Genomic DNA, 8,944 nt, shown 5'->3' with positions numbered 1-8,944 from the left:
CTTTCTTTCTTTCTTTCTTTCTTTCTTTCTTTCTTTCTTTCTTTCTTCCTTTCTTTCTTTCTTTTTTTGTTTTGAGGTAGTGTCTTGCTATGAAGCCCAAGCTAACTTCACCTTCATTGCAATTCTCCTGCCTCAGGCTCTTAAATGCTGGGATTGCACATATGTGCCATGGTCCTTAGGTTTCTAAGATCATATTAATGATCAATTATGGAGCATGTGTCAAGCACAGAGGCCTATGTGGTCAGGTTCTTAGGCAAACCCAAGGTTCTCCTACTCAAAAGGCCCACACAGGAGTTCCCAGGGAACAGAAGGGGCAGGACAGAGGTCAGACAGTCTCTCTCTCATTCATACACACACACACACACACACACACACACACACACACACACACACACAGGCATTCCATAAAGGGTACCAAAATCTCCAAGAGTCTCTGCCTGGCTTAAGTTCATCATAGGGACCACAAGTACCCCAGCGCCTCCAAAGCATCTGCCCTCCCAAACTCCAACTCCGTAGCTGGGAAGCTTAACAGTGTGGTGGGCCACCTGGAAGCAAGAACAACTTAGAGGCAGTCAGCTTCTGTCCTGGTCCAAAGTCCAGAAGGAGGGGGAAAGGCAGGTAACAGGAAAAATGGTGCACCACACTGCTGCCCTCAGAAGGGACCCAGCACACAACTGGTAACCCCCAAAGCTGACAAATAGAACTCTGAGAACCCAAATCACCCCCCCTCCAAGTGGCCTGCCCCTCTGTTCCTGCCAGGAAGCAGCTTCAAGCCTGAGAGCAGACACATAACCAGTTTTCCTTCATGCCTCTGTCCTGGCACCCTCCCATCAGAAAGGAGGTGTGGAGGGTGCTGGCCAGTTCCTTGGCAGCTCCAGCCTTGTGCATAGGGAGCAGCCTGGAGAAGAAATGAATGTCCCAGGAGATGGCACGCTGACAGCTCCTTTCAAGACAGCCAGGCAGTCTGTGAGGGGGCTGGGGTGTAGCTTCTTCCCTGCCTCCATTCCCCCTACTTGAGACAGGCAGCTGCTTCATCAATGTGTGAGTTAATTAGGGCCGTTTCTGTCATCATGTGGCTAAGGAACATTCACCCACAACAGACAGGGGCTAGGAAGGGAAGACTGCCATGCCGGGAAATTCACTGACACCAAATGCTGTCTCCCAAAGAAGGGGGACTACGAGGCCCGACAGTATATCACCCCAGGAAGCACCTCTGAAGCACCCCATCCCCATTGGCCCTCTGAATAGAACAAGCAAATGCACTGCAGCACCCACCATAGGGCCTTAGACCAGGCAGGGCTAAGTGTCAGAGCCCTCCCATGTCATGCTGGAGCAGATCAAAGGCCTTCTTCTCAGGAAGATTGCCATAAACCAGGAACTACCTACAGCCAAGACAACCACAGCCCCCCCCCCCCCACCTCCTAGGAAGCGAAGCCTGTGGAGAGTAGGGAGAATGGCTTCCCAACCCTGCGGTGAAAATCTGAGAGAAGAAAAAGAAAGCTAAAGACTTCTCAAGATTCTCTGAAACAGCTTTCCTGGGCGATGAAGCTGCTTTCTCATCTGTAGCCCAGTCCCAAAGGGGCTGTGGACAGCAGGACTACAGACATACTGCACAGGGCTTGTGCTAGGACACAGCACTGGCAGTTGGGCCGTCTGCTGCCTAGCCTTTCCACAAGGTGCCGAGTTGACTTTTGGGCCCTGGCCCTGGGATCTCATGATCTCAGGGTTCCACACAACACCCTGTTAGAGTGGGCTGTTCGTGCTCTCCAGGCAAAGGGTTGAGGAAACAAGGAAGAAGGTTGGCGTCAGACTATGCAGGCAGGTGCAGACAACAAGAGGGAGGTTTTCTGCAGTCAGCCCTGAGCAGACATGCTGCTCTCAGAAACAGACCTTCCCTCCAGGCCACCCAGCCATAGGTCCTCAGTGCACACGGCTCTGTGTACCTGGGGGACGGGGTGGTGGTGGTGGTGGTGGGTGCCCAAATAGCCCAGACTAAGCTCTAAGGAAGCGCAAGGGCCAAGCCCTGGAGGACAGTCAGAGTGAATCTGTCAATAGCAGCCGACGACCTGGATAAATCCTGGGATGGTTTCCTCACCTGGGAGTCAGAGCTAGGGCGACCTCCTATCAGAGGCAGAATGACTAATGAACAGCAAAATGCTAAACATGCTGTCACAAGACTATAATCATAGCGGACTTGCTTCACGAGGAGGCCTGCCCAAGTCCTTGAGAGCACAGCTGCATCTACGCCAGCTCCGTCCTTCTCAGCCTTTGGGCTTTGCACCAGCGCTCTGCTGAGCCAGTCCTGGCTGAAAGGGGGTGTCCACACCGGGGACCTGAGTATGCTAAGCAGTTAGAAGCCCTCCCTGCCCCTCACATGCCAGCAACGCCTGTGACCTCCAAGTCCACAGGATAGTGAGGATGGCGCTTGTCTCTGATGTGATAAATGAGAATAACCCTTGTTTAGGGCTAAGCCGGCTGGCCTGAATAAATACCATTAGCACTTGGATTGTTGGGGTGTTCACAGTCAGCAGGTGAGTCAGCTTCGTGCAGAGGGCCAGCAGCAGCTGCTGCTCTGTAAATCTTAAGTGGGGCAGTCAGGGAGAGGGGTGGATCTCAGAATTGGAAGTGATGGCATTTGCTGAAATCAAACAATTTGGGTCAGGTGACAGCGATATGCCAATCTGTCAGGAGCCATTGGCCATATTTTAGCTAAGCTGAGCGAGTGTCTGGCTCTCAGCAGAACACCTGACTTTAAGAGCACCCAGGCAGGGCCAGAGATCACATGACAACATGGCCTCACACAGGTCTTAGGCCTGCATTTTTCAGCCTTGGCCCTCAGGACTAGCTGCATGATGCTCAGGCCCACATACAACACGGAAATGTGGGCTCTTTCAAAGGTTAGCAATTTAAGGTGGTTTGAGGAGAGCCCTGGATCAGACATGGGCCTTTTGAGTGTGTATTCTGTCCACTGCACTGTCTCCAGGCCACGGTATATGCAGTGTGGAGGAGACACAGAAACTCTGCTTGGGATAATCTGACTGAAAGTGGGGTGTTAATCTATGAACAGGGAGAAAAGACGGAGGAGGAGACAGAATACTGGGATGAGAAATGAGGGAGGCTGACAAGTTGGATGGGACCACAAAATGCTCAGGTAAAAGCCTGGAGCTCACCTTGCATCCACTAGACTCCCAGATGGAGCATGGGCCCTGGCACTCCACAAGACACTGGGCACACACTGGTGTGCTTTTTTTATGGGGCCTCAATGCACTCTGAAGGGGGCAAACATTTCTTTTCATTGTATTCTAGAAAGTCTTAAAAAGATGCCATGTCACAGGACAAAGGCATCTCTGGGTGGTTGTTCCAGTCTGGACCCCGCATGGTTCTGCCTGAGAGAACTGTGCACTCATTTTCTTGCAGACAGTAGCTTTCTCTGGTGTCCTCACCTGGTCTACGCCCAATGCATGGCCTGAGCATCTTCGAAGCACCAGTTCGCAGTATGTGTAGCCCTGTAACTTTGGGGGCAGGAAGGAGCCATACAGGCCATTTAGGGACAAGCAGGTATGTAATCAATCACACAAGATACGACCCCTGGAACATTTATTTTTTGTAAGTCATTTCAAATGAGGCACTGCAAATTACAGAAAAATAAGCCAGACACAGACTGCAGTGTGATCCCAGGGGGCTCATAAGAAAGAAGGATCACTTGAACTCGTGGGTTCAAGACTCCATTTCAGAACAACAGCAACAGTAACAACTAACAGAAGAGTATTTTACAGAGAACCCTCCTGTCAAGACTCTCCAGCTGCTAATGTTTTCACATAAGCTTTTCTGTTTTCTTTCCCTTCCCCTGTCCGCATCTCTCTTAGCACTATCTTCAGTGCTGGGCCTTGCACACACTCACAAAGCCTTTGCCACTGAGCTGTACTCTAACCCTTTATAGAAACATTTACACAGAACGTTCCCCAAACATATGAGAGCAAGTTGCAGATATGCTACCCAGCGCCGGCACAGGTCAGAACCAGCACCGACAGAGTGGTTTATAAGATGGCCAGCTTTGCCAACCATCCCAATAATATATATATATATATATATATATATTTTTTTTTTTTAGAAAAATACTTTTCATCCTGGGTCTAGTCCAAGCCCATAGCAGAAGCATATTTTGTTAGTCTCCTTTACTCCGATAGTTCCATTTTGTATGACACTGACATTTAAGAGTGCAGGCCACTTGCACAATGTCCCTCAGTTTAGATTTATCTCATGATGAGATTGAGGTTATTCATGTTGGCAGGAATATCACAAGAAACATGTTGTTCATTTCTCAGTACATCGTATCAGGGGACAAAAGGTGTCAATCAGTCCCTCAACTAGTCATGTTCACTTTGAATATTTGATTATGGGGGTTCTTGTCAGATTTCTCTGCTATGATATGGTTTATTCCTTAGAAATTAATAACTATTGAATAGAGACACTTTGAAATAGGTAAGACAACTGGTTTCTTATCAGTGTTTCACCCACTGGTCCTGGCATTCACCAGCAACTCTTGCCTAATTATTTCTGTGTTGCCAAATGACAACAACTCCACTCCACCATGGCTTCCATCTTTGCATGTTGGCACTGTACCTGAAATAGGTCTGTCTTTTTTCATTTGTCCATTTACATATCAGTATGGAGTCACAGATTCTTATCTAACCTATGGTATGCAATTCACCTTTGCTAATATTTTGATGCTCAAACCCTTCTTGAATCAATCACCAGTACCCTTTCACCATAGCTTATGTCTTTCTGACATGTTTGTTTTCAAGACAGAGTTTCTCTGTGTCACCCTGGCTGCCTGCAACTTACTCTGTAGACCTGGATGGCCTGGAACTCACAGAGATCTGCCTGCCTCTGCCTCCAGAGCAGATTAAGGCGTGAGATTAAAGGCGTGCATCACCAACACCCAGTTCTGATGTGCTTTTCTCATTCTCATTTTCTGGCACAAGACACTTCTATCTGAAACACTGTATTTCTTCTACTATAGGCACATTGCAGTGATTTCTCTAAGGAGCACTTCTTTGGTGTGCTTATTGAAAATACAATTTCTAAACCTTACCTTCATATATTCAATTGCAGTCTTGGAAGATACTGGCCCTAAACTTTGCTTTTCCCTAAGTCTTGTGCCTATCTGTATCCCAAGAACCAGCATCTGCGGTAACTAGCCCCAGTGCCTCACCTGTGGCCCTGTACATCATCTCTGATAACCTGCTGTCTATACTGGAAGAGCAGGAGGGAGATCACCATCAGACAAGAGAGCTACAGGCAGTTTTGCCTGTTCCCACCTGCTGTAAAGCAGCCTTCTGACACAGACCTGCAGGCCACCTGCATAGAGCTCCTGCCCAGCCATCCCAAGTCTGCCATGCTTGGTCTCAGCCCTTCCGAAGCTCAGGGCACACATGCCCAGAGAAGCTTCCCCATCCCCGGCCAGGCACCACAGCAACCTGCTCGTGTTCTCACTGTGACCCTGCAGCCCTGACTTCCCATGAGTGCTCTGCGGGATGCTCCACCATCCATGCTTAGGGGTCAAATCTCCCAGAGCACAGTGGGCCCGGCCATCTCTGTCATAGAGCCACTCTGTCCCTATGCTTGAGGCTATCTCTATGCTTATGACAATACTTCATAGAACTGACTTTGCTTAAATCCTTGGAGGCTGGTTTCCCAACATGACTCAGAAACTAAATATACGGCTTCTTAAAGAACAAATGTTATATATGAAGGCAAAAACCAAGTTACAAATAATGTGAGTGTTATGATCCCATGTATTTACTTCCAGTGGTCGGATTTTCCCTAAACAAATACAGATACTATATGTATTAAATAAGTCCTTTTTAGCATCTTAAAGATAAACTTAATTTTTAAGATGGGGTCACACTATGGAAAGTTGGTTCAGAGACCTGCCTGCTTCTGCCTTGCAAGTGTTGGAATTAAAGGTATATATCACCACCCCTGGTCTCTAAATTAAATGATTTTTAAAGATTATATCACAAGAATGACCAACATGGTATTAAAATCCTAAAGGTACAGTATTGGCACACATATCTTGGCAGTTACCAACAGCTTTCAAACTAGACTTGAGACCCATTCAGCACTGCTGGGTAGCGGTGGTGGTACAAAACTTTAATCCCAGCACTTGGGAAGCAGAGGTATGGGAATCTCTGAGTTCAAGGCCAGCCTGGTGTGCAAAGTGAGTTCCAGGACAGCCAGGGCTACACAGAGAAACACTGTCTTTGAAAAGAAAAAAAGGAAAAAAAGAAAAAAAAAGAAAAGAAAAGATCCCCTCAACAAGTGGGAAACTATATCTGGTACTGGAAACCTAGTCACCTACCCAGGGGTGGTGAGGTCACAGATCTTGGAGAAGAACTAACAATGCTACTTTATTAAGACAGAATAACACCCAACTACAACTACAACCTAGTACTCAGATAAGCGTAGGTCTCCCCTCTCATTAAGGAAACTTCTCTTTACAACATACGGAGAGTGTTACAGAAGACCACAATCAATCAAAATGTGGAGTCCAGTCCCAATGGCTACATCCAGAATATGACTCAACTTACGGCTCAGGGAACACTGTGGAGGAGGGGCAGAGAGACTGTAAGTGCCAGAGGAACAGAGAGTTTGCTGTGAGAGTGTCTCTCCAGGGACTATCCGAAGCTACACCTGTGAAGTCTCACCGACACGGCTACCTAAACATGAGCTGAGGACAGACAGCAATATACACATGCAGACATGGACTGAAACAGGGAGCCCAGGATGTCTCAACTCCACCAAAAAAAAAAAAAATCTACAGGCCATTCATGAATGCTGAGAGTGAGGTCCAATACCAAACGTCAGTGCTGCAAACACACATACACATAATACAAATACAACATACAATAAACACACATACAAATAATCATAGATTGAACAGGTTGTACTTATGAGCATACATGCACATAACAACAATTAAGAATAATAATAATAAGAGGCCAAGAATTTGAAAAAGAGCCAGGAAGGGTATATGGGAGGGTTAGGAAGTAGAAAACGGAAGGCAGGAATGATGTAATCATATTATAATCTCAAAAGAGAAATTATTTAAATATATCTAAAAACATTTATTTGTTTTAAATTTTATGTATGAGTGCTTTGTCTTCATGAATGTCTGTGTACCATGCAGTGCCTCTGGAGGCCAGAAGAGGGCCTGACTGGGACTCTGGGACTGAAGTGACAGGTAGCTGCTTGGAACTGAACCCCTGGGGTCCTCTGTAAGAGCAACAACTGGTTTTACTCCTTAAGCCATCTCTCCAGCTGCCTAAAGTTAAATTTTTAATAGCAAAATTTAGAACATCACTTTGCTACTTGAGCCTTTCATCCTTGCCTGTCACTTTTTTTTTTTTTTTTTGGTCTTCATCCTGTCATGGATCCAACATGCTAATTAGTCACTCCTTTCTGTGTCATCTGGTGCCATGCCTTAATAGAAGTACCAGAATATGAAAGAAAAGATGGAGTAAGGGAAGGAAAGCGAGAGGAGGGGGAAGGAGGGAGAGACAGAGGGAAAGACAGAGTGGGGGGAGAGGAGAAAAAAGATCTAGAACTCAGATTGGACTCAGATTGGACAGAGTGTGGCATGAGTTCTCATTGTGGAGGCCCTTGCTACATGAGTTTCTAAGAAATGCAGACTTCCCGTGAGCTTCTATCGCTGGACTAATCTCTTAGCTGGAAAATTTTTCTGAAAAAGGAAATTAAAACTACGAGTGAGCCATGAGGGTGTCCTGGGCGCTAATAATAAGAGGTTTGTAAACTCATGTTAGCATGAGTCTAACGTGTTTTATAATCCTGTGTTGTGTTGGCTGAGACCATTAAAATTGATATTTGTTTTTTTCATTAAAGAGAGGGGGAAGGACTCAAAGATTAAATTAGTCTGCAAGGTTTGACCTCCCTGTCCCTCTCCGTCTCCAACACACCACAAAGATTCACACATACCCAGGCCTCACGAAGATGTTCCTAAGGTTTCCTTTGACATTGGACTTTTCAGAGCTTAATCTGCAGAAGCTCCTTCACTTTTGACCTCAAGCTCCCCTTCTCTGTGCTTGTTTACTCTTTCCAGCAGGAAGCCCATTGCCCTTGGGAGAGCAGAACAAGGACCATGGCTGCCCAACTCATGTCCCCTGACAGGAGTCTGCTGCCTGGTCCTCTTCTCAGCATCAGCTGCTCACATCTTTCTGTGCTCCCAGCCTCGCCCATCCTCACAGTGTTCTCAGAGGTTTGCTCCTTTCCTATTTTGGGGCTTTAAATTTTTTTTTTTTTTTTACATAAAATCCCAACTCCAGCTGGTCCCCACGAAGCCTGTGGGGCTCTTTAGACAGCCCCCCCTGCTCTGCAGCAATCACTCGGACTTTATTCAACTCATTCCAGTTTTCAGACTGAGTCATCCTTCCTTTCAAAGATCTCGTTCAGACATCATATCTACTTTTTCTGGGACCTTCTAAAATCTGCTTTCCCTAAAACCTACAGGCAGAGACTTTCTGCATTCCCCTTGGCCTCTCCACACAGTCTGTTTCTAAAAGGTTCTCCAAACTCTCACGGCACCAGATGAATTACTGTTCACAGTACCATTTCGGTGGGGATTTTTCTTTGTTTTTCTAACCTTCCGAGCGATGAAACTGTCAGGAAAGCGAGCTAAAACTGTGAGCAGGTTAGCTGGGGAGTTAGCTCGGTAAAGAGAGAGCTTGCCTAGCATACATGAAGCCCTAGGTTCAGTCCTCAGAACCACATAAACCAGCCTCAGAGATGGAGGCAGGAGGATCACCTGCTCAAGGTCATCTGTGGTTTTAGAGTGAATGTGGTGCCAGCCTGCGATACATGAGACCCTACCTCAAATAAATAAATAAATAAATAAATAAATAAATAAATAAATAAATAAATAAAT

At 46.5% G+C, this 8,944-nt stretch overlaps 1 protein-coding gene across 3 annotated transcripts in view; it reads right to left on the bottom strand.

Annotated features, from left to right (window-relative positions):
- Positions 1-8,944, bottom strand: part of Sil1 (SIL1 nucleotide exchange factor) — a 222,164-nt gene that overhangs the window by 3,272 nt on the left and 209,948 nt on the right. The window lies entirely within an intron of this gene.

Source organism: Psammomys obesus, unplaced genomic scaffold (assembly GCF_907164565.1).
Source record: "Psammomys obesus unplaced genomic scaffold, mPsaObe1.curated_primary_1811, whole genome shotgun sequence".
Lineage (NCBI taxonomy): Eukaryota > Metazoa > Chordata > Mammalia > Rodentia > Muridae > Psammomys > Psammomys obesus.
This window is presented reverse-complemented; position numbering and strand designations above follow the sequence as displayed.